This window comes from Hippocampus guttulatus, chromosome 10, assembly GCF_054856545.1.
Source record: "Hippocampus guttulatus isolate MCC_2025c chromosome 10, RoL_Hgut_1.0, whole genome shotgun sequence".
NCBI lineage: Eukaryota > Metazoa > Chordata > Actinopteri > Syngnathiformes > Syngnathidae > Hippocampus > Hippocampus guttulatus.
In genome coordinates, this window is record NC_141270.1 from 21244879 (window position 1) to 21270645 (window position 25767).

Genomic DNA, 25767 nt, shown 5'->3' on the forward strand with positions numbered 1-25767 from the left:
CGGCGCTCAGGCTGTTCCGACAAGGATGTTGGGGCGGAGCGCTGGGAGAACCGCGGGTGTTAAGCAAAGTGTTCGGCTTCGTGAGAGATGAAGAGAGGAACCACGCGCAGACACAAAAAGCACAGAAGGGTTTTATTGCCAGTAAGCGAGACAGGCCGAGGTGGTCACAACTGAAAGGTAGTCAAAATGATCAATTCGAGGAGTGCAGGAATCCTGGAGCGGTACGGCGTCGTCGACACGGCAGGAAGGATCTCTGACGAAGTGACAATGGGTGGCTCTTCAGGCTGGCTTTTATGCTGCAAGTGGCAGATGAGATAATGACTCGCAGGTGTGTCGGGGAGGCAGGTGCACTGATTAGAGAAGCGCCCATCCCACACTGAAAAAGGTAACAATAACTTTTTGGGAGCGGCAAATTCCCCCACAGGAGAACAGAGAAATAGTGGTTTGATTTCATGGAGTTCGTGGCGCAATGCATGAGGCGTCTGACTACAAATCAGGTCATGCTCGGCCAAAGAGAGGGCGTCCACCAGGTTGAAAAAGAGATGAAGAGCAAACACTGTCAATACATAATAAAGTTTCTCTGTCCCAATATCCAAAAAAAAAGCCCAGTCCAAAGTAGCAAGATTAAGAATTTTTTTTAAAAAAACGCTCACATGAGGCGGATTTTGAGCCTTGACTATGCAGTGATATTAATAATAATTGTAATAATAATCATGAAAAAGTGTGATGGTGGCGTGGCATTCATTTATCTTTTGAATTGGTGCGTTTAGATTTTTGTTTTTTGCTTTTCCTTGTATTTGGGTGTAGTTTCAAGCACAGCTCATGTTCACACAACGCACATTTTATCTCATTATTTTTAGAGGGTCACATGAAATCATATGGAAGGCTGCAATGGCCAACTCTCACCAGCAGAGGCTATCGTAAAGTGCTGGCCGTGCATGGACAAATAGGGCTCTCGCATTTCAGAAAGCACAAGAGTGACACAACGTGGCATCAGCTCTGAGCAGCAAATATTGTCAATTCATTGTCAATTTTTTCCGTTCCAAGAACCCCCCAAAAAAGTCAAAAGAGCCAAGATTTTTTTAAAACGCTCACATCAGAAGGATTTTGAGGCGTGTCAATGCAAAAAAAAAAAAAAGAAAAAAGAAAAAAGACAATTAAAAGTGTGATGGGGACACGAGGTTTTTTGAATTCTAAATTGATATATTTCGATTTTTTTTTGCTTTCACATGTATTTGGTTTGAGATTCGATTGCAGTTCATGTTCACAGGGCAGACATTTCATGTTGTTGCTTATTTTTAGAGGGTCATAAAAAATCCCATACTTGACTTCTTCGTTTACAGTTGACTGAATAGGGATGATTGTTTTATTTGGGAGCAGAGAGATGTTGACTTAAATTCGCGGAGTTTATGATGCCACGGATAACGTGTCTCAATACGATTCAGTATTCGTTCGCGGAACGTCGCGCGGCTGGAAGTCGACGTTTTCTGCCCTTTGCGTTCGAAACCATTGTGTGTCCACGGTGCCGCCCCTCCCTTTTTTTCTGTCTTTTTCAGTGTGGGCTGGGCACCTCTCGAATCAGTGCACCTGCCTCCCCTACACACGTGCGAGTCTTCATCTCATCTGCCACTTGCACCATAAAAGTCAGCGTGAACAGCCACCCGTTGCCAGTTCGTCAGCGATCCTTCCTACCGAGCGAGCTGCTGCCACGCCGTTACGCTCCAGCATTTCTGCACTCCTCAACGTGATCATTTTGACTAGCTTTCAGTTGTTTACACCTCGACCTGACCAACTTTCTGGCAATAAAACCCCTCTTCGTTTTTGGTGTCTGTGTGTGGTTCTTGTATTGATCTCTCACGAAACCTAACACTTTAATTCACATTCGACCCAAACTCCTCGTTTGGAGCGTCCCTCGCGCCGAAACGGTGCAGCATCGGCGGTGCCGTGGGCATAAACAACTCGGTACGACATTTCGCGCGGGTGGGCGTGAGATGTTCCTCCGCTTCACTGGTAACCCTGGATACTCTCCGCCGTACGGGTGCCGTGCGCCCCGAACCCGAAGCAATGAGGGACATTTTAGGGCGGTCGGGTTCGGGTAGGGCTCGGGCTCGGGCTCGGGCTCGGGCCGCCCGATCTTACCTCTGCTCCGGCGGGGCCAAGCGGGTGGCATCCGTTCGGTCCTGGACCTTCGTGCTGTTTCATTACCAAGTTTTTCTTCCCTTTGATCGCACACCGCGGCCCCCTGGTCCTCAAAGCGATTTCCATCTCTGGCGGGGACGTCGGCACGGCGCAGCTCCGGTTTGAAACCAATTTTTTGGGGTGTGATTTTTGTACATCATATAGCCACTGACACCAATACACAACCAAGACACCCAAGGACACTTTACAATAACAAAAAACACAAAACAATACGGGTTGAGCAGCTGTCATTTTTTTGTGAGAGTTAATTTTTTTCCAGAACAACACTCACAAAATTAGATATAGGTCTACATGACTTCCAACATTGTGATGTGCACTCACAGCAGCAATACCAGTTTTCGGCCTCTCAATTCATGCAAATTCTTCTCAAGACACTGCTCATGGTACCACCTTTCGCACTGGGTCTCGTCAAAAGGGGGCCGGGGGGAGAGAACCCTAACATCGCAAGATTATATGTTCGGAAATTTCAATCAGGAATACTCTAAGTTGCTTTTAAAATTCAATTTTCTTCTTTTACTTGAACCAACCCAATTTCAATGATGCATGCAAAGCATCATGAAGACAATGTCGATGCAAGATAAATTGTGTGTTCTTCCATTGTAAAAATCACTCGTTTTGTCAGAGGACCTTTTCCAGGTGGTTTTGCCATTTAGAGCATGCCACAGTGCATGGCGAGAAAAAATACGACAACATGACGGAATATCAGGGAACATTAAACTTAAAATTCACAGTGTGTAAACATGGGATTGAAATGTTATCTTGACATTTTATTTTCATCAGAGCAGTGAATAACACGAGATTTTTCGTTGTGGTACAAGTCATAAAAAATGACTTTCTAAAAGCTTTCAGAATTCATCCCTGGTATCAACACTTCCTTTTCATGAAGTAGTTTGAAACAAAATATATCTTTGGCATCATTTCTGGATGCCACAATTAAACATTTTTTGCATGGGTGATCATCATCCAATAAACCTGCTGTGGTCAGTATTTCTGACGATTGTCTTGTTCTCTTATTTTCCATCGCCACATAATGTTCTAAAATTGATGCACGGAATGTCTGGGGAAGGCCTTCATCAGTTCCAATCTTAATTTGATCACACAACACATTCCTATGAAGATATGTTTAAACTCAGAAAACGTGCTCAGCTCGGGCGTAAAATGCATTTAAAGCAATAAAAACTCAAATTGAGTGTCACGCCTAAACCAAAGGACGTATGCACACACTTCAACATGTATTTAGTTCAGGATGTCCTCCTGAAGCCTAAATGAGCATTAATTTGACTACACAACTCATTCCTATGAAGATACATTCAAACTCACAAAACGTGCTCAGCTCGGGCTGAAAATGCATTTAAAGCAATAAAAACTCAAATTGAGTGTCACGCCTAAACCAAAGGACTTATGCACACACTTCAACATGTATTTTGTTCAGATGACCACCTGAAGCCTACATGAGCATTAATTTGACCACACAACTCATTCCTATGAAGATACATTCAAAGTCAGAAAGCGCGCTCAAGCTCGGGCTGGAAATGCATTTAAAGCAATAAAAACTCAAATTGAGTGTCACGCCAAAACCAAAGGACATATGCACACACTTGAACATGTATTTAGTTCAGGAGGTCATCCTGAAGCCTAAATGAGCATTAATTTGACCACACAACTCATTCCTATGAAGATACATTCAAACTCACAAAACGTGCTCAGCTCGGGCTGAAAATGCATTTAGAGCAATAAAAACTCAAATTGAGTGTCACGCCTAAACCAAAGGACTTATGCACACACTTCATGTATTTTGTTCAGGATGGCTTCCTGAAGCCTAAATGAGCATTAATTTGACTACACAACTCATTCCTATGAAGATACATTCAATGTCAGAAAGCGCGCTCAGCTCGGGCTGAAAATGCATTTAAAGCAATAAAAACTCAAATTGAGTGTCACACCTAAACCAAAGGACTTATGCACACTCTTCAACATGTATTTTGTTCAGGATGACCACCTGAAGCCTAAATGAGCATTAATTTGACCACACAACTCATTCCTATGAAGATACATTCAAACTCACAAAGATTGCTCAGCTCGGGCTGAAAATGCATTTAAAGCAATAAAAACTCAAATTGAGTGTCACGCCTAAACCAAAGGACGTATGCACACACTTCAACATGTATTTTGTTCAGGATGGCCTCCTGAAGCCTAAATGAGCATTAATTTGACTAAACAACTCATTCCTATGAAGATACATTCAAAGTCAGACAAGCGCGCTCAAGCTCGGGCTGAAAATGCATTTAAAGCAATAAAAACTCAAATTGAGTGTCACGCCTAAACCAAAGGACTTATGCACACACTTCAACATGTATTTTGTTCAGGATGACCTCCTGAAGCCTATATGAGCATTAATTTGACCACACAACTCATTCCTATGAAGATACATTCAAACTCACAAAACGTGCTCAGCTCGGGCTGAAAATGCATTTAAAGCAATAAAAACTCAAATTGAGTGTCACGCCTAAACCAAAGGACTTATGCACACACTTCAACATGTATTTTGTTCAGGAGGACCTCCTGAAGCCTAAATGAGCAACAATTTGACCACACAACTCATTCCTATGAAGATACATTCAAACTCAGAAAACGTGCTCAGCTCGGCCTGAAAATGCATTTAAAGCAATAAAAACTCAAATTGAGTGTCACGCCTAAACCAAAAGACTTATGCATACACTTCAACATGTATGTTGTTCAGGATGACATCCTGAAGCCTAAATGAGCTTTAATTTGACCACACAACTCATTCCTATGAAGATACATTCAAACTCAGAAAGCGCGCTCAAGCTCGGGCTGAAAATGCATTTAAAGCAATAAAAACTCAAATTGAGTGTCACACCTAAACCAAAGGACTTATGCACACACTTCAACATGTATTTTGTTCAGGATGACCTCCTGAAGCCTATATGAGCATTAATTTGACCACACAACTCATTCCTATGAAGATACATTTAACCTCACAAAACATGCTCAGCTCGGGCTGAAAATGCATTTAAAGTAATAAAAACACAAATTGAGTGTCACGCCTAAACCAAAGGACTTATGCACACACTTGAACATGTATTTCGTTCAGGATGACCTCCTGAAGCCTAAATGAGCATTAATTTGACCACACAACTCATTCCTATGAAGATACATTCAAACTCATAAAACGTGCTCAGCTCGGCCTGAAAATGCATTTAAAGCAATAAAAACTCAAACTGAGTGTCACGCCTAAACCAAAAGACCTATGCACACACTTCAACATGTATTTTGTTCAGGATGACCTCCTAAAGACTAAATGAGCAGTAATTTGACCACACAACTCATTCCTATGAAGATACATTCAAACTCACAAAAGGTGCTCAGCTCGGACTGAAAATGCATTTAAAGCAATAAAAACTCAAATTGAGTGTCACACCTAAACCAAAAGACTTATGCACACACTTCAACATGTATTTTGTTCAGGATGACCTCCTGAAGCCTATATGAGCATTAATTTGACCACACAACTCATTCCTATGAAGATACATTCAACCTCACAAAACATGCTCAGCTCGGGCTGAAAATGCATTTAAAGTAATAAAAACACAAATTGAGTGTCACGCCTAAACCAAAGGACTTATGCACACACTTGAACATGTATTTCGTTCAGGATGACCTCCTGAAGCCTAAATGAGCATTAATTTGACCACACAACTCATTCCTATGAAGATACATTCAAACTCATAAAACGTGCTCAGCTCGGCCTGAAAATGCATTTAAAGCAATAAAAACTCAAACTGAGTGTCACGCCTAAACCAAAAGACTTATGCACACACTTCAACATGTATTTTGTTCAGGATGACCTCCTAAAGACTAAATGAGCAGTAATTTGACCACACAACTCATTCCTATGAAGATACATTCAAACTCACAAAAGGTGCTCAGCTCGGGCTGAAAATGCATTTAAAGCAATAAAAACTCAAATTGAGTGTCACGCCTAAACCAAAGGACTTATGCACACACTTCAACGTGTATTTTGTTCAGGATGGCCTCCTGAAAGCCTAAATGAGCATTAATTTGACTACACAACTCATTCCTATGAAGATACATTCAAAGTCAGAAAGCGCGCTCAAGCTCGGGCTGGAAATGCATTTAAAGCAATAAAAACTCAAATTGAGTGTCACGCCTAAACCAAAGGACTTATGCACACACTTCAACATGTATTTAGTTCAGGATGTCCTCCGGAAGCCTAAATGAGCAGTAATTTGACTACACAACTCATTCCTATGAAGATACATTCAAACTCAAAAAACGTGCTCAGCTCGGCAGAAAATGCATTTAAAGCAATAAAAACTCAAATTGAGTGTCACGCCTAAACCAAAGGACTTATGCACACACTTCAACATATATTTTGTTCAGGATGGCCTCCTGAAGCCTATATGAGCATTAATTTGATCACACAACTCATTCCTATGAAGATACATTCAAACTCACAAAAGGTGCTCAGCTCGGGCTGAAAATGCATTTAGAGCAATAAAAACTCAAATTGAGTGTCACGCCTAAACCAAAGGACTTATGCACACACTTCATGTATTTTTTTCAGGATGGCCTCCTGAAGCCTAAATGAGCATTAATTTGACTACACAACTCATTCCTATGAAGATACATTCAAAGTCAGAAAGCGCGCTCAGCTCGGGCTGAAAATGCATTTAAAGCAATAAAAACTCAAATTGAGTGTCACACCTAAACCAAAGGACTTATGCACACACTTCAACATGTTTTTTGTTCAGGATGACCTCCTGAAGCCTATATGAGCATTAATTTGACCACACAACTCATTCCTATGAAGATACATTCAAAGTCAGAAAGCGCGCTCAAACTCGGGCTGGAAGTGCATTTAAAGCAATAAAAATTAAAATTGAGTGTCACGCGTAAACCAAAGGACTTATGCACACACTTCAACATGTATTTAGTTCAGAATGTCCTCCTGAAGCCTAAATGAGCATTAATTTGACCACACAACACATTCCTATGAAGATACATTCAAACTCACAAAACGTGCTCAGCTCGGGCTGAAAATGCATTTAAAGCAATAAAAACTCAAATTGAGTGTCACGCCTAAAACCAAAGGACTTATGCACACACTTCAACATGTATTTAGTTCAGGATGTCTTCCTGAAGCCTAAATGAGCAGTAATTTGACTACACAACTCATTCCTATGAAGATACATTCAAAGTCAGAAAGCGCGCTCAGCTCAGGCTGAAAATGCATTTAAAGCAATAAAAACTCAAATTGAGTGTCACACCTAAACCAAAGGACTTATGCACACACTTCAACATGTATTTTATTCAGGATGACCTCCTGAAGCCTATATGAGCATTAATTTGATCACACAACTCATTCCTATGAAGATACATTCAAACTCACAAAACGTGCTCAGCTCGGCCTGAAAATGCATTTAGAGCAATAAAAACTCAAATTGAGTGTCACGCCTAAACCAAAGGACTTATGCACACACTTCAACATGTATTTTGTTCAGGATGGCCTCCTGAATCCTAAATGAGCATTAATTTGACTACACAACTCATTCCTATGAAGATACATTCAAAGTCAGAAAGCGTGCTCAGCTCGGGCTGAAAATGCATTTAAAGCAATAAAAACTCAAATTGAGTGTCACACCTAAACCAAAGGACTTATGCACAAACTTCAACATGTATTTTATTCAGGATGACCTCCTGAAGCCTATATGAGCATTAATTTGATCACACAACTCATTCCTATGAAGATACAATCAAACTCACAAAACGTGCTCAGCTCGGGCTGAAAATGCATTTAGAGCAATAAAAACTCAAATTGAGTGTCACGCCTAAACCAAAGGACTTATGCACACACTTCAACATGTATTTTGTTCAGGATGGCCTCCTGAAGCCTAAATGAGCATTAATTTGACCACACAACTCATTCCTATGAAGATACATTCAAACTCACAAAACGTGCTCAACTCGGGCTGAAAATGCATTTAAAGCAATAAAAACTCAAATTGAGTGTCACGCCTAAACCAAAGGACTTATGCACACACTTCAACATGTATTTTGTTCAGGATGACCACCTGAAGCCTAAATGAGCATTAATTTGACCACACAACTCATTCCTATGAAGATACATTCAAACTCACAAAACGTGCTCAGCTCGGGCTGAAAATGCATTTAAAGCAATAAAAACTCAAATTGAGTGTCACGCCTAAACCAAAGGACTTATGCACACACTTCAACATGTATTTTGTTCAGGATGACCACCTGAAGCCTAAATGAGCATTAATTTGACCACACAACTCATTCCTATGAAGATACATTCAAACTCACAAAACGTGCTCAGCTCGGGCTGAAAATGCAGTTAAAGCAATCAAAACTCAAATTGAGTGTAAGGCCTAAACCAAAGGACTTATGCACACACTTCAACATGTATTTTGTTCAGGATGACCTCCTGAAGCCCATATGAGAATTAATTTGACCACACAACTCATTCCTATGAAGATACATTCAAACTCACAAAATGTGCTCAGCTCGGGCTGAAAATGCATTTAAAGCAATAAAAACTCAAATTGAGTGTCACGCCTAAACCAAAGGACTTATGCACACACTTCAACATGTATTTTGTTCAGGATGACCACCTGAAGCCTAAATGAGCATTAATTTGACCACACAACTCATTCCTATGAAGATACATTCAAACTCACAAAACGTGCTCAACTCGGGCTGAAAATGCATTTAAAGCAATAAAAACTCAAATTGAGTGTCACGCCTCAACCAAAGGACTTATGCACACACTTCAACATGTATTTTGTTCAGGATGATCTCCTGAAGCCTAAATGAGCATTAATTTGACCTCACAACTCATTCCTATGAAGATACATTCAAACTCACAAAACGTGCTCAGCTCGGGCTGAAAATGCATTTAAAGCAATAATAACTCAAATTGAGTGTCACGCCTAAACCGAAGGACTTATGCACACACTTCAAGATGTATTTTGTTCAGGATGACCTCCTGAAGCCTAAATGAGCAATAATTTGACCACACAACTCATTCCTATGAAGATACATTCAAAGTCAGAAAGCGCGCTCAGCTCGGACTGAAAATGCATTTAAAGCAATAAAAACTCAAATGGAGTGTCACGCCTAAACCAAAGGACTTATGCACACACTTCAACATGTATTTTGTTCAGGATGACCACCTGAAGCCTAAATGAGCATTAATTTGACCACACAACTAATTCCTATGAAGCTACATTCAAACTCACAAAACGTGCTCAGCTCGGGCTGAAAATGCATTTAAAGCAATAAAAACTCAAATTGAGTGTCACGCCTAAACCAAAGGACTTATGCACACACTTCAACATGTATTTTGTTCAGGATGACCACCTGAAGCCTAAATGAGCATTAATTTGACCACACAACTCATTCCTATGAAGATACATTCAAACTCACAAAACGTGCTCAGCTCGGGCTGAAAATGCATTTAAAGCAATCAAAACTCAAATTGAGTGTAAGGCCTAAACCAAAGGACTTATGCACACACTTCAACATGTATTTTGTTCAGGATGACCACCTGAAGCCTAAATGAGCATTAATTTGACCACACAACTCATTCCTATGAAGATACATTCAAACTCACAAAACATGCTCAGCTCGGGCTGAAAATGCATTTAAAGCAATAAAAACTCAAATTGAGTGTCACGCCTAAACCAAAGGACTTATGCACACACTTCAACATGTATTTTGTTCAGGATGACCACCTGAAGCCTAAATGAGCATTAATTTGACCACACAACTAATTCCTATGAAGCTACATTCAAACTCACAAAACGTGCTCAGCTCGGGCTGAAAATGCATTTAAAGCAATAAAAACTCAAATTGAGTGTCACGCCTAAACCAAAGGACTTATGCACACACTTCAACATGTATTTTGTTCAGGATGACCACCTGAAGCCTAAATGAGCATTCATTTGACCACACAACTCATTCCTATGAAGATACATTCAAACTCACAAAACGTGCTCAACTCGGGCTGAAAATGCATTTAAAGCAATAAAAACTCAAATTTTAAAAAACTTTACCAGTGTAGGCAACTTAATAATAATAATAATACTAATAATACATTTTATTGATAAGCGCCTTTCAAGACACCCAAGGACACTTTACAATAACAAAAAACACAAAACAATACGGGTTGAGCAGCTGACATGTCTGTCATTTTCTTGTGAGAATTAATTTTTTTCCAGAACAACACTCACAAAATTAGATATAGGTCTACATGACTTCCAACATTGTGATGTGCACTCACAGCAGCAATACCAGTCTTCGGCCGCTCAATTCATGCAAATTCTTCTCAAGACACTGCTCATGGTACCACCTTTCGCACTGGGTCTCGTCAAAAGGGGGCCGGGGGGAGAGAACCCTAACATCGCAAGATTATATGTTCGGAAATTTCAATCAGGATAACTCTAAGTTGCTTTTAAAATTCAAATTTTTTCTTTTACTTGAACCAACCCAATTTCAATGATGCATGCAAAGCATCATGAAGACAATGTCGATGCAAGATAAATTGTGTGTTCTTCCATTGTAAAAATCACTCGTTTTGTCAGAGGACCTTTTCCAGGTGGTTTTGCCATTTAGAGCATGCCACAGTGCATGGCGAGAACAAATACGACAACATGACGGAATATCAGTGAACATTAAACTTAAAATTCACAGTGTGTAAATATGGGATTGAAATTTTATCTTGACATTTTATTTTCATCGGAGCAGTGAATAACACGAGATTTTTCGTTGTGGTACAAGTCATAAAAAATGACTTTCTCATAAGCTTTCAGAATTCATCCCTGGTATCAACACTTCCTCTTCATGAAGTAGTTTGAAACAAAATATATCTTTGGCATCATTTCTGGATGCCACAATTAAACATTTTTTGCATGGGTGATCATCATCCAATAAACCTGCTGTGGTCAGTATTTCTGACGATTGTCTTGTTCTCTTATTTTCCATCGCCACATAATGTTCTAAAATTGATGCACGGAATGTCTGGGGAAGGCCTTCATCAGTTCCACTGCCATCTGAAAAAAAATAGCTTGTTTGTCTTGTGGGAGTGACAAAACTGTTTCGGGCGAACAATTTGAAAACACAATTTGTACAAGGCTGCATAAAGCTGGACGATCGCTTGGTTGTGCGTTGAAGTTTTGGACCCTGTGTTGTCAACCCGCGCCACTTTCGGCCTGCCTGGCTTGGAGGAGCTCTGGCGGGGACAAACTGGCGGCATCGCTTCTATACCGGCCCGTCGCGGGCGTATTCGACGAGGTTTATTAGCCCGTTGCTTGACACCCGCGCCCCTCCCGGCTTCCCGCAAGATCCCCCTGATCAGAGCTGCATTGCGATCCGCTAGGAGCAGCCGCGCCCGGGCCGTGTTTTGCAGCGGCATTGTACGATATTTCGCGAGGATGGCCGTGAGCTTTTCACCCACTTCGCTTGCAACCCGGGCCACGTTGGACCGACGGGCGCGGCGAAACTCCGGCGAGGTCAGGCGGGTGGCGTATTTTCCTTCACAGAATGTCGCGCGGGTGTGCGTCGAAGTTTTCTGCCCTTTGTGTTAGGGTCCATTGTTTGTCCACAGTGTCGACCCTCCCTTTTGATTTTGCGCCCGGGACCTAACCGACGCTGTCGCTTGGCCCCGCCAGAGCTGCGCCGTGCCTGGCGGGCCGGCAAAGGCGAGTGTTGCAAGCGAAGAGGTGGAAGACCTCGCGCACACCAACACGACCTGCCGGGAGCAAAGCTGCTGCCCGCTCGGCTCCGCCAGAGATGCACCTCGCTTTGAGGGACAGGGGGCGCGGTGTGCAATCAAAGGGAAGAAAAACTTGGGAATCAAACCGCGCGAAGGTCCGGGACCGAACCGATGCCACCCGCTTGGCCCTGCCGGAGTTGCGCGGGGCAGGTAGGGCCGAGAGTGGTGTGTGTGATAAGCGAAGCGGAGGAACAGCTCACGCCCGCCCGTGAGAAATTTCGGACAGAGCCGTTTTTGCCCACGGCCGAGCCGGAGTTGCTCCGCTGCGGCGCTCAGGCTGTTCCGACGAGGATGTTGGGGCGGAGCGCTGGGAGAACCGCGGGTGTTAAGCAAAGTGTTCGGCTTCGTGAGAGATGAAGAGAGGAACCACGCGCAGACACAAAAAGCACAGAAGGGTTTTATTGCCAGTAAGCGAGACAGGCCGAGGTGGTCACAACTGAAAGGTAGTCAAAATGATCAATTCGAGGAGTGCAGGAATCCTGGAGCGGTACGGCGTCGTCGACACGGCAGGAAGGATCTCTGACGAAGTGACAATGGGTGGCTCTTCAGGCTGGCTTTTATGCTGCAAGTGGCAGATGAGATAATGACTCGCAGGTGTGTCGGGGAGGCAGGTGCACTGATTAGAGAAGCGCCCATCCCACACTGAAAAAGGTAACAATAACTTTTTGGGAGCGGCAAATTCCCCCACAGGAGAACAGAGAAATAGTGGTTTGATTTCGTGGAGTTCGTGGCGCAATGCATGAGGCGTCTGACTACAAATCAGGTCATGCTCGGCCAAAGAGAGGGCGTCCACCAGGTTGAAAAAGAGATGAAGAGCAAACACTGTCAATACATAATAAAGTTTCTCTGTCCCAATATCCAAAAAAAAAGCCCAGTCCGAAGTAGCAAGATTAAGAAAATCTTTTGAAAAAACGCTCACATGAGGCGGATTTTGAGCCTTGCCTATGCAGTGATATTAATAATAATTGTAATAATAATCATGAAAAAGTGTGATGGTGGCGTGGCATTCATTTATCTTTTGAATTGGTGCGTTTAGATTTTTGTTTTTTGCTTTTCCTTGTATTTGGGTGTAGTTTCAAGCGCAGCTCATGTTCACACAACGCACATTTTATCTCATTATTTTTAGAGGGTCACAGGAAATCATATGGAAGGCTGCAATGGCCAACTCTCACCAGCAGAGGCTATCGTAAAGTGCTGGCCGTGCATGGACAAATAGGGCTCTCGCATTTCAGAAAGCACAAGAGTGACACAACGTGGCATCAGCTCTGAGCAGCAAATATTGTCAATTCATCGTCAATTTTTTCCGTCCCAAGAACCCCCCAAAAAAGTCAAAAGAGCCAAGATTTTTTAAAAACGCTCACATCAGAAGGATTTTGAGGCGTGTCGATGCAAAAAAAAAAAGAAAAAAGAAAAAAGACAATTAAAAAGTGTGATGGGGACACGACGTTCTTTGAATTCTAAATTGATATATTTCGATTTTTTTTGCTTTCACATGTATTTGGTTTGAGATTCGATTTCAGCTCATGTTCACAGGGCGGACATTTTATGTTGTTGCTTATTTTTAGAGGGTCATAAAAAAAATCCCAGACTTGACTTCTTCGTTTACAGTTGACTGAATAGGGATGATTGTTTTATTTGGGAGCAGAGAGATGTTGACTTAAATTCGCGGAGTTTATGATGCCACGGATAACGTGTCTCAATACGATTCAGTATTCGTTCGCGGAACGTCGCGCGGCTGGAAGCCGACGTTTTCTGCCCTTTGCGTTCGAAACCATTGTGTGTCCACGGTGCCGCCCCTCCCTTTTTTTGTCTCTTTTTCAGTGTGGGCTGGGCGCCTCTCGAATCAGTGCACCTGCCTCCCCTACACACGTGCGAGTCTTCATCTCATCTGCCACTTGCACCATAAAAGACAGCGTGAACAGCCACCCGTTGCCAGTTCGTCAGCGATCCTTCCTGCCGAGCTAGCTGCTGCCACGCCGTTACGCTCCAGCATTTCTGCACTCCTCAACGTGATCATTTTGACTAGCTTTCAGTTGTTTACACCTCGACCTGACCAACTTTCTGGCAATAAAACCCCTCTTCGTTTTTGGTGTCTGTGTGTGGTTCTTGTATTGATCTCTCACGAAACCTAACACTTTAATTCACATTCGACCCAAACTCCTCGTTTGGAGCGTCCCTCGCGCCGAAACGGTGCAGCATCGGCGGTGCCGTGGGCATAAACAACTCGGTACGACATTTCGCGCGGGTGGGCGTGAGATGTTCCTCCGCTTCACTGGTAACCCTGGATACTCTCCGCCGTACGGGTGCCGTGCGCCCCGAACCCGAAGCAATGAGGGACATTTTAGGGCGGTCGGGTTCGGGTAGGGGTAGGGCTCGGGCTCGGGCTCGGGCCGCCCGATCTTACTTCTGCTCCGGCGGGGCCAAGCGGGTGGCATCCGTTCGGTCCCGGACCTTCGTGCTGTTTGATTACCAAAGGACTTATGCACACACTTCAACTTGTATTTTGTTCAGGATGACCTCCTGAAGCCTAAATGAGCATTAATTTGATCACACAACTCATGCCTATGAAGATACATTCAAACTCACAAAACGTGCTCAGCTCGGGCTGAAAATGCATTTAAAGCAATAAAAACTCAAATTGAGTGTCACACCTAAACCAAAGGACTTATGGACACACTTCAACATGTATTTTGTTCAGGATGACCACCTGAAGCCTAAATGAGCATTCATTTGACCACACAACTCATTCCTATGAAGATACATTCAAAGTCAGAAAGCGCGCTCAGCTCAGGCTACAAATGCATTTAAAGCAATAAAAACTCAAATTGAGTGTCACGCCTAAACCAGAGGATTTATGCACACACTTCAACATGTATTTTGTTCAGGATGTCCTCCTGAAGCCTAAATGAGCATTAATTTGACTACACAACTCATTCCTATGAAGATACATTCAAAGTCAGAAAGCGCGTTCAAGCTCGGGCTGAAAATGCATTTAAAGCAATAAAAACTCAAATTGAGTGTCACACCTAAACCAAAGGATTATGCACACACTTCAACATGTATTTTGTTCAGGATGGCCTCCTGAAGCCTATATGAGCTTTCATTTGACCACACAACTCATTCCTATGAAGATACATTCAAACTCACAAAACGTGCTCAGCTCGGGCTGAAAATGCATTTAAAGCAATAAAAACTCAAATTGAGTGTCACGCCTAAACCAAAGGATTTATGCACACACTTTAACATGTATTTTGTTCAGAAGGACCACCTGAAGCCTAAATGAGCATTAATTTGATCACACAATTCATGCCTATGAAGATGCATTCAAACTCACAAAACGTGCTCAGCTCGGGCTGAAAATGCATTTAAAGCAATAAAAACTCAAATTGAGTGTCACACCTAAACCAAAGGACTTATGCACACACTTCATCATGTATTTTGTTCAGGATGGCCTCCTGAAGCCTAAAAGAGCATTAATTTGACTAAACAAATCATTCCTATGAAGATACATTCAAAGTCAGAAAGCGCGCTCAGCTCGGAATGAAAATGCATTTAAAGCAATAAAAACTCAAATTGAGTGTCACACCTAAACCAAAGGATTATGCACACACTTCAACATGTATTTTGTTCAGGATGACCACCTGAAGCCTAAATGAGCATTAATTTGACCACACAACTCATTCCTATGAAGATACATTCAAACTCACAAAACGTGCTCAACTCGGGCTGAAAATGCATTTAAAGCAATAAAAACTCAAATTGAGTGTCACGCCTAAACCAAAGGACATATGCATACACTTCAACATGTATTTTGTTCAGGATGACCACCTGAAGCCTAAATGAGCATTAATTTGACCACACAACTCATTCCTATGAAGATACATTCAAACTCACAAAACGTGCTCAGCTCGGGCTGAAAATGCATTTAAAGCAATCAAAACTCAAATTGAGTGTAAGGCCTAAACCAAAGGACTTATGCACACACTTCAACATGTATTTTGTTCAGGATGACCTCCTGAAGCCCATATGAGAATTAATTTGACCACACAACTCATTCCTATGAAGATACATTCAAACTCACAAAACGTGCTCAGCTCGGGCTGAAAATGCATTTAAAGCAATAAAAACTCAAATTGAGTGTCACGCCTAAACCAAAGGACTTATGCACACACTTCAACATGTATTTTGTTCAGGATGACCACCTGAAGCCTAAATGAGCATTAATTTGACCACACAACTCATTCCTATGAAGATACATTCAAACTCACAAAACGTGCTCAACTCGGGCTGAAAATGCATTTAAAGCAATAAAAACTCAAATTGAGTGTCACGCCTAAACCAAAGGACTTATGCATACACTTCAACATGTATTTTGTTCAGGATGACCACCTGAAGCCTAAATGAGCATTAATTTGACCACACAACTCATTCCTATGAAGATACATTCAAACTCACAAAACGTGCTCAGCTCGGGCTGAAAATGCATTTAAAGCAATCAAAACTCAAATTGAGTGTAAGGCCTAAACCAAAGGACTTATGCACACACTTCAACATGTATTTTGTTCAGGATGACCTCCTGAAGCCCATATGAGAATTAATTTGACCACACAACTCATTCCTATGAAGATACATTCAAACTCACAAAACGTGCTCAGCTCGGGCTGAAAATTCATTTAAAGCAATAAAAACTCAAATTGAGTGTCACGCCTAAACCAAAGGACTTATGCACACACTTCAACATGTATTTTGTTCAGGATGACCACCTGAAGCCTAAATGAGCATTAATTTGACCACACAACTCATTCCTATGAAGATACATTCAAACTCACAAAACGTGCTCAGCTCGGGCTGAAAATGCATTTAAAGCAATAAAAACTCAAATTGAGTGTCACGCCTAAACCGAAGGACTTATGCACACACTTCAAGATGTATTTTGTTCAGGATGACCTCCTGAAGCCTAAATGAGCAATAATTTGACCACACAACTCATTCCTATGAAGATACATTCAAAGTCAGAAAGCGCGCTCAGCTCGGACTGAAAATGCATTTAAAGCAATAAAAACTCAAATGGAGTGTCACGCCTAAACCAAAGGACTTATGCACACACTTCAACATGTATTTAGTTCAGGATGACCACCTGAAGCCGAAATGAGCATTAATTTGACCACACAACTCATTCTTATGAAGATACATTCAAACTCACAAAACATGCTCAGCTCGGGCTGAAAATGCATTTAAAGCAATAAAAACTCAAATTGAGTGTCACGCCTAAACCAAAGGACTTATGCACACACTTCAACATGTATTTTGTTCAGGATGACCACCTGAAGCCTAAATGAGCATTAATTTGACCACACAACTAATTCCTATGAAGCTACATTCAAACTCACAAAACGTGCTCAGCTCGGGCTGAAAATGCATTTAAAGCAATAAAAACTCAAATTGAGTGTCACGCCTAAACCAAAGGACTTATGCACACACTTCAACATGTATTTTGTTCAGGATGACCACCTGAAGCCTAAATGAGCATTAATTTGACCACACAACTGATTCCTATGAAGATACATTCAAACTCACAAAACGTGCTCAGCTCGGACTGAAAATGCATTTAAAGCAATAAAAACTCAAATGGAGTGTCACGCCTAAACCAAAGGACCTATGCACACACTTCAAGATGTATTTAGTTCAGGATGACCACCTGAAGCCGAAATGAGCATTAATTTGACCACACAACTCATTCCTATGAAGATACATTCAAACTCACAAAACGTGCTCAACTCGGGCTGAAAATGCATTTAAAGCAATAAAAACTCAAATTTTAAAAAACTTTACCAGTGTAGGCAACTTAATAATAATAATAATACTAATAATACATTTTATTGATAAGCGCCTTTCAAGACACCCAAGGACACTTTACAATAACAAAAAACACAAAACAATACGGGTTGAGCAGCTGACATGTCTGTCATTTTCTTGTGAGAATTAATTTTTTTCCAGAACAACACTCACAAAATTAGATATAGGTCTACATGACTTCCAACATTGTGATGTGCACTCACAGCAGCAATACCAGTCTTCGGCCGCTCAATTCATGCAAATTCTTCTCAAGACACTGCTCATGGTACCACCTTTCGCACTGGGTCTCGTCAAAAGGGGGCCGGGGGGAGAGAACCCTAACATCGCAAGATTATATGTTCGGAAATTTCAATCAGGATAACTCTAAGTTGCTTTTAAAATTCAAATTTTTTCTTTTACTTGAACCAACCCAATTTCAATGATGCATGCAAAGCATCATGAAGACAATGTCGATGCAAGATAAATTGTGTGTTCTTCCATTGTAAAAATCACTCGTTTTGTCAGAGGACCTTTTCCAGGTGGTTTTGCCATTTAGAGCATGCCACAGTGCATGGCGAGAACAAATACGACAACATGACGGAATATCAGTGAACATTAAACTTAAAATTCACAGTGTGTAAATATGGGATTGAAATTTTATCTTGACATTTTATTTTCATCGGAGCAGTGAATAACACGAGATTTTTCGTTGTGGTACAAGTCATAAAAAATGACTTTCTCATAAGCTTTCAGAATTCATCCCTGGTATCAACACTTCCTCTTCATGAAGTAGTTTGAAACAAAATATATCTTTGGCATCATTTCTGGATGCCACAATTAAACATTTTTTGCATGGGTGATCATCATCCAATAAACCTGCTGTGGTCAGTATTTCTGACGATTGTCTTGTTCTCTTATTTTCCATCGCCACATAATGTTCTAAAATTGATGCACGGAATGTCTGGGGAAGGCCTTCATCAGTTCCACTGCCATCTGAAAAAAAATAGCTTGTTTGTCTTGTGGGAGTGACAAAACTGTTTCGGGCGAACAATTTGAAAACACAATTTGTACAAGGCTGCATAAAGCTGGACGATCGCTTGGTTGTGCGTTGAAGTTTTGGACCCTGTGTTGTCAACCCGCGCCACTTTCGGCCTGCCTGGCTTGGAGGAGCTCCGGCGGGGACAAACTGGCGGCATCGCTTCTATACCGGCCCGTCGCGGGCGTATTCGACGAGGTTTATTAGCCCGTTGCTTGACACCCGCGCCCCTCCCGGCTTCCCGCAAGATCCCCCTGATCAGAGCTGCATTGCGATCCGCTAGGAGCAGCCGCGCCCGGGCCGTGTTTTGCAGCGGCATTGTACGATATTTCGCGAGGATGGCCGTGAGCTTTTCACCCACTTCGCTTGCAACCCGGGCCACGTTGGACCGACGGGCGCGGCGAAACTCCGGCGAGGTCAGGCGGGTGGCGTATTTTCCTTCACAGAATGTCGCGCGGGTGTGCGTCGAAGTTTTCTGCCCTTTGTGTTAGGGTCCATTGTTTGTCCACAGTGTCGACCCTCCCTTTTGATTTTGCGCCCGGGACCTAACCGACGCTGTCGCTTGGCCCCGCCAGAGCTGCGCCGTGCCTGGCGGGCCGGCAAAGGCGAGTGTTGCAAGCGAAGAGGTGGAAGACCTCGCGCACACCAACACGACCTGCCGGGAGCAAAGCTGCTGCCCGCTCGGCTCCGCCAGAGATGCACCTCGCTTTGAGGGACAGGGGGCGCGGTGTGCAATCAAAGGGAAGAAAAACTTGGGAATCAAACCGCGCGAAGGTCCGGGACCGAACCGATGCCACCCGCTTGGCCCTGCCGGAGTTGCGCGGGGCAGGTAGGGCCGAGAGTGGTGTGTGTGATAAGCGAAGCGGAGGAACAGCTCACGCCCGCCCGTGAGAAATTTCGGACAGAGCCGTTTTTGCCCACGGCCGAGCCGGAGTTGCTCCGCTGCGGCGCTCAGGCTGTTCCGACGAGGATGTTGGGGCGGAGCGCTGGGAGAACCGCGGGTGTTAAGCAAAGTGTTCGGCTTCGTGAGAGATGAAGAGAGGAACCACGCGCAGACACAAAAAGCACAGAAGGGTTTTATTGCCAGTAAGCGAGACAGGCCGAGGTGGTCACAACTGAAAGGTAGTCAAAATGATCAATTCGAGGAGTGCAGGAATCCTGGAGCGGTACGGCGTCGTCGACACGGCAGGAAGGATCTCTGACGAAGTGACAATGGGTGGCTCTTCAGGCTGGCTTTTATGCTGCAAGTGGCAGATGAGATAATGACTCGCAGGTGTGTCGGGGAGGCAGGTGCACTGATTAGAGAAGCGCCCATCCCACACTGAAAAAGGTAACAATAACTTTTTGGGAGCGGCTAATTCCCCCACAGGAGAACAGAGAAATAGTGGTTTGATTTCGTGGAGTTCGTGGCGCAATGCATGAGGCGTCTGACTACAAATCAGGTCATGCTCGGCCAAAGAGAGGGCGTCCACCAGGTTGAAAAAGAGATGAAGAGCAAACACTGTCAATACATAATAAAGTTTCTCTGTCCCAATATCCAAAAAAAAAAGCCCAGTCCGAAGTAGCAAGATTAAGAAAATCTTTTGAAAAAACGCTCACATGAGGCGGATTTTGAGCCTTGCCTATGCAGTGATATTAATAATAATTGTAATAATAATCATGAAAAAGTGTGATGGTGGCGTGGCATTCATTTATCTTTTGAATTGGTGCGTTTAGATTTTTGTTTTTTGCTTTTCCTTGTATTCGGGTGTAGTTTCAAGCGCAGCTCATGTTCACACAACGCACATTTTATCTCATTATTTTTAGAGGGTCACAGGAAATCATATGGAAGGCTGCAATGGCCAACTCTCACCAGCAGAGGCTATCGTAAAGTGCTGGCCGTGCATGGACAAATAGGGCTCTCGCATTTCAGAAAGCACAAGAGTGACACAACGTGGCATCAGCTCTGAGCAGCAAATATTGTCAATTCATCGTCAATTTTTTCCGTCCCAAGAACCCCCCAAAAAAGTCAAAAGAGCCAAGATTTTTTAAAAACGCTCACATCAGAAGGATTTTGAGGCGTGTCGATGCAAAAAAAAAAGAAAAAAGAAAAAAGACAATTAAAAAGTGTGATGGGGACACGACGTTCTTTGAATTCTAAATTGATATATTTCGATTTTTTTTGCTTTCACATGTATTTGGTTTGAGATTCGATTTCAGCTCATGTTCACAGGGCGGACATTTTATGTTGTTGCTTATTTTTAGAGGGTCATAAAAAAAATCCCAGACTTGACTTCTTCGTTTACAGTTGACTGAATAGGGATGATTGTTTTATTTGGGAGCAGAGAGATGTTGACTTAAATTCGCGGAGTTTATGATGCCACGGATAACGTGTCTCAATACGATTCAGTATTCGTTCGCGGAACGTCGCGCGGCTGGAAGCCGACGTTTTCTGCCCTTTGCGTTCGAAACCATTGTGTGTCCACGGTGCCGCCCCTCCCTTTTTTTGTCTCTTTTTCAGTGTGGGCTGGGCGCCTCTCGAATCAGTGCACCTGCCTCCCCTACACACGTGCGAGTCTTCATCTCATCTGCCACTTGCACCATAAAAGACAGCGTGAACAGCCACCCGTTGCCAGTTCGTCAGCGATCCTTCCTGCCGAGCTAGCTGCTGCCACGCCGTTACGCTCCAGCATTTCTGCACTCCTCAACGTGATCATTTTGACTAGCTTTCAGTTGTTTACACCTCGACCTGACCAACTTTCTGGCAATAAAATCCCTCTTCGTTTTTGGTGTCTGTGTGTGGTTCTTGTATTGATCTCTCACGAAACCTAACACTTTAATTCACATTCGACCCAAACTCCTCGTTTGGAGCGTCCCTCGCGCCGAAACGGTGCAGCATCGGCGGTGCCGTGGGCATAAACAACTCGGTACGACATTTCGCGCGGGTGGGCGTGAGATGTTCCTCCGCTTCACTGGTAACCCTGGATACTCTCCGCCGTACGGGTGCCGTGCGCCCCGAACCCGAAGCAATGAGGGACATTTTAGGGCGGTCGGGTTCGGGTAGGGGTAGGGCTCGGGCTCGGGCTCGGGCCGCCCGATCTTACTTCTGCTCCGGCGGGGCCAAGCGGGTGGCATCCGTTCGGTCCCGGACCTTCGTGCTGTTTGATTACCAAAGGACTTATGCACACACTTCAACTTGTATTTTGTTCAGGATGACCTCCTGAAGCCTAAATGAGCATTAATTTGATCACACAACTCATGCCTATGAAGATACATTCAAACTCACAAAACGTGCTCAGCTCGGGCTGAAAATGCATTTAAAGCAATAAAAACTCAAATTGAGTGTCACACCTAAACCAAAGGACTTATGGACACACTTCACCATGTATTTTGTTCAGGATGACCACCTGAAGCCTAAATGAGCATTCATTTGACCACACAACTCATTCCTATGAAGATACATTCAAAGTCAGAAAGCGCGCTCAGCTCAGGCTACAAAAGCATTTAAAGCAATAAAAACTCAAATTGAGTGTCACGCCTAAACCAGAGGATTTATGCACACACTTCAACATGTATTTTGTTCAGGATGTCCTCCTGAAGCCTAAATGAGCATTAATTTGACTACACAACTCATTCCTATGAAGATACATTCAAACTCACAAAACGTGCTCAGCTCGGGCTGAAAATGCATTTAAAGCAATAAAAACTCAAATTGAGTGTCACGCCTAAACCAAAGGATTTATGCACACACTTTAACATGTATTTTGTTCAGAAGGACCACCTGAACTCTAAATGAGCATTAATTTGATCACACAATTCATGCCTATGAAGATGCATTCAAACTCACAAAACGTGCTCAGCTCGGGCTGAAAATGCATTTAAAGCAATCAAAACTCAAATTGAGTGTTACGCCTAAACCGAAGGACTTATGCACACACTTCAAGATGTATTTTGTTCAGGATGACCTCCTGAAGCCTAAATGAGCAATAATTTGACCACACAACTCATTCCTATGAAGATACATTCAAAGTCAGAAAGCGCGCTCAGCTCGGACTGAAAATGCATTTAAAGCAATAAAAACTCAAATGGAGTGTCACGCCTAAACCAAAGGACTTATGCACACACTTCAACATGTATTTTGTTCAGGATGACCACCTGAAGCCTAAATGAGCATTAATTTGACCACACAACTAATTCCTATGAAGCTACATTCAAACTCACAAAACGTGCTCAGCTCGGGCTGAAAATGCATTTAAAGCAATAAAAACTCAAATTGAGTGTTACGCCTAAACCAAAGGACTTATGCACACACTTCAACATGTATTTTGTTCAGGATGACCACCTGAAGCCTAAATGAGCATTAATTTGACCACACAACTCATTCCTATGAAGATACATTCAAACTCACAAAACGTGCTCAACTCGGGCTGAAAATGCATTTAAAGCAATAAAAACTCAAATTTTAAAAAACTTTACCAGTGTAGGCAACTTAATAATACTAATAATACTAATAATACATTTTATTGATAAGCGCCTTTCAAGACACCCAAGGACACTTTACAATAACAAAAAACACAAAACAATACGGGTTGAGCAGCTGACATGTCTGTCATTTTCTTGTGAGAATTAATTTTTTTCCAGAACAACACTCACAAAATTAGATATAGGTCTACATGACTTCCAACATTGTGATGTGCACTCACAGCAGCAATACCAGTCTTCGGCCGCTCAATTCATGCAAATTCTTCTCAAGACACTGCTCATGGTACCACCTTTCGCACTGGGTCTCGTCAAAAGGGGGCCGGGGGGAGAGAACCCTAACATCGCAAGATTATATGTTCGGAAATTTCAATCAGGATAACTCTAAGTTGCTTTTAAAATTCAAATTTTTTCTTTTACTTGAACCAACCCAATTTCAATGATGCATGCAAAGCATCATGAAGACAATGTCGATGCAAGATAAATTGTGTGTTCTTCCATTGTAAAAATCACTCGTTTTGTCAGAGGACCTTTTCCAGGTGGTTTTGCCATTTAGAGCATGCCACAGTGCATGGCGAGAACAAATACGACAACATGACGGAATATCAGTGAACATTAAACTTAAAATTCACAGTGTGTAAATATGGGATTGAAATTTTATCTTGACATTTTATTTTCATCGGAGCAGTGAATAACACGAGATTTTTCGTTGTGGTACAAGTCATAAAAAATGACTTTCTCATAAGCTTTCAGAATTCATCCCTGGTATCAACACTTCCTCTTCATGAAGTAGTTTGAAACAAAATATATCTTTGGCATCATTTCTGGATGCCACAATTAAACATTTTTTGCATGGGTGATCATCATCCAATAAACCTGCTGTGGTCAGTATTTCTGACGATTGTCTTGTTCTCTTATTTTCCATCGCCACATAATGTTCTAAAATTGATGCACGGAATGTCTGGGGAAGGCCTTCATCAGTTCCACTGCCATCTGAAAAAAAATAGCTTGTTTGTCTTGTGGGAGTGACAAAACTGTTTCGGGCGAACAATTTGAAAACACAATTTGTACAAGGCTGCATAAAGCTGGACGATCGCTTGGTTGTGCGTTGAAGTTTTGGACCCTGTGTTGTCAACCCGCGCCACTTTCGGCCTGCCTGGCTTGGAGGAGCTCCGGCGGGGACAAACTGGCGGCATCGCTTCTATACCGGCCCGTCGCGGGCGTATTCGACGAGGTTTATTAGCCCGTTGCTTGACACCCGCGCCCCTCCCGGCTTCCCGCAAGATCCCCCTGATCAGAGCTGCATTGCGATCCGCTAGGAGCAGCCGCGCCCGGGCCGTGTTTTGCAGCGGCATTGTACGATATTTCGCGAGGATGGCCGTGAGCTTTTCACCCACTTCGCTTGCAACCCGGGCCACGTTGGACCGACGGGCGCGGCGAAACTCCGGCGAGGTCAGGCGGGTGGCGTATTTTCCTTCACAGAATGTCGCGCGGGTGTGCGTCGAAGTTTTCTGCCCTTTGTGTTAGGGTCCATTGTTTGTCCACAGTGTCGACCCTCCCTTTTGATTTTGCGCCCGGGACCTAACCGACGCTGTCGCTTGGCCCCGCCAGAGCTGCGCCGTGCCTGGCGGGCCGGCAAAGGCGAGTGTTGCAAGCGAAGAGGTGGAAGACCTCGCGCACACCAACACGACCTGCCGGGAGCAAAGCTGCTGCCCGCTCGGCTCCGCCAGAGATGCACCTCGCTTTGAGGGACAGGGGGCGCGGTGTGCAATCAAAGGGAAGAAAAACTTGGGAATCAAACCGCGCGAAGGTCCGGGACCGAACCGATGCCACCCGCTTGGCCCTGCCGGAGTTGCGCGGGGCAGGTAGGGCCGAGAGTGGTGTGTGTGATAAGCGAAGCGGAGGAACAGCTCACGCCCGCCCGTGAGAAATTTCGGACAGAGCCGTTTTTGCCCACGGCCGAGCCGGAGTTGCTCCGCTGCGGCGCTCGGGCTGTTCCGACGAGGATGTTGGGGCGGAGCGCTGGGAGAACCGCGGGTGTTAAGCAAAGTGTTCGGCTTCGTGAGAGATGAAGAGAGGAACCACGCGCAGACACAAAAAGCACAGAAGGGTTTTATTGCCAGTAAGCGAGACAGGCCGAGGTGGTCACAACTGAAAGGTAGTCAAAATGATCAATTCGAGGAGTGCAGGAATCCTGGAGCGGTACGGCGTCGTCGACACGGCAGGAAGGATCTCTGACGAAGTGACAATGGGTGGCTCTTCAGGCTGGCTTTTATGCTGCAAGTGGCAGATGAGATAATGACTCGCAGGTGTGTCGGGGAGGCAGGTGCACTGATTAGAGAAGCGCCCATCCCACACTGAAAAAGGTAACAATAACTTTTTGGGAGCGGCTAATTCCCCC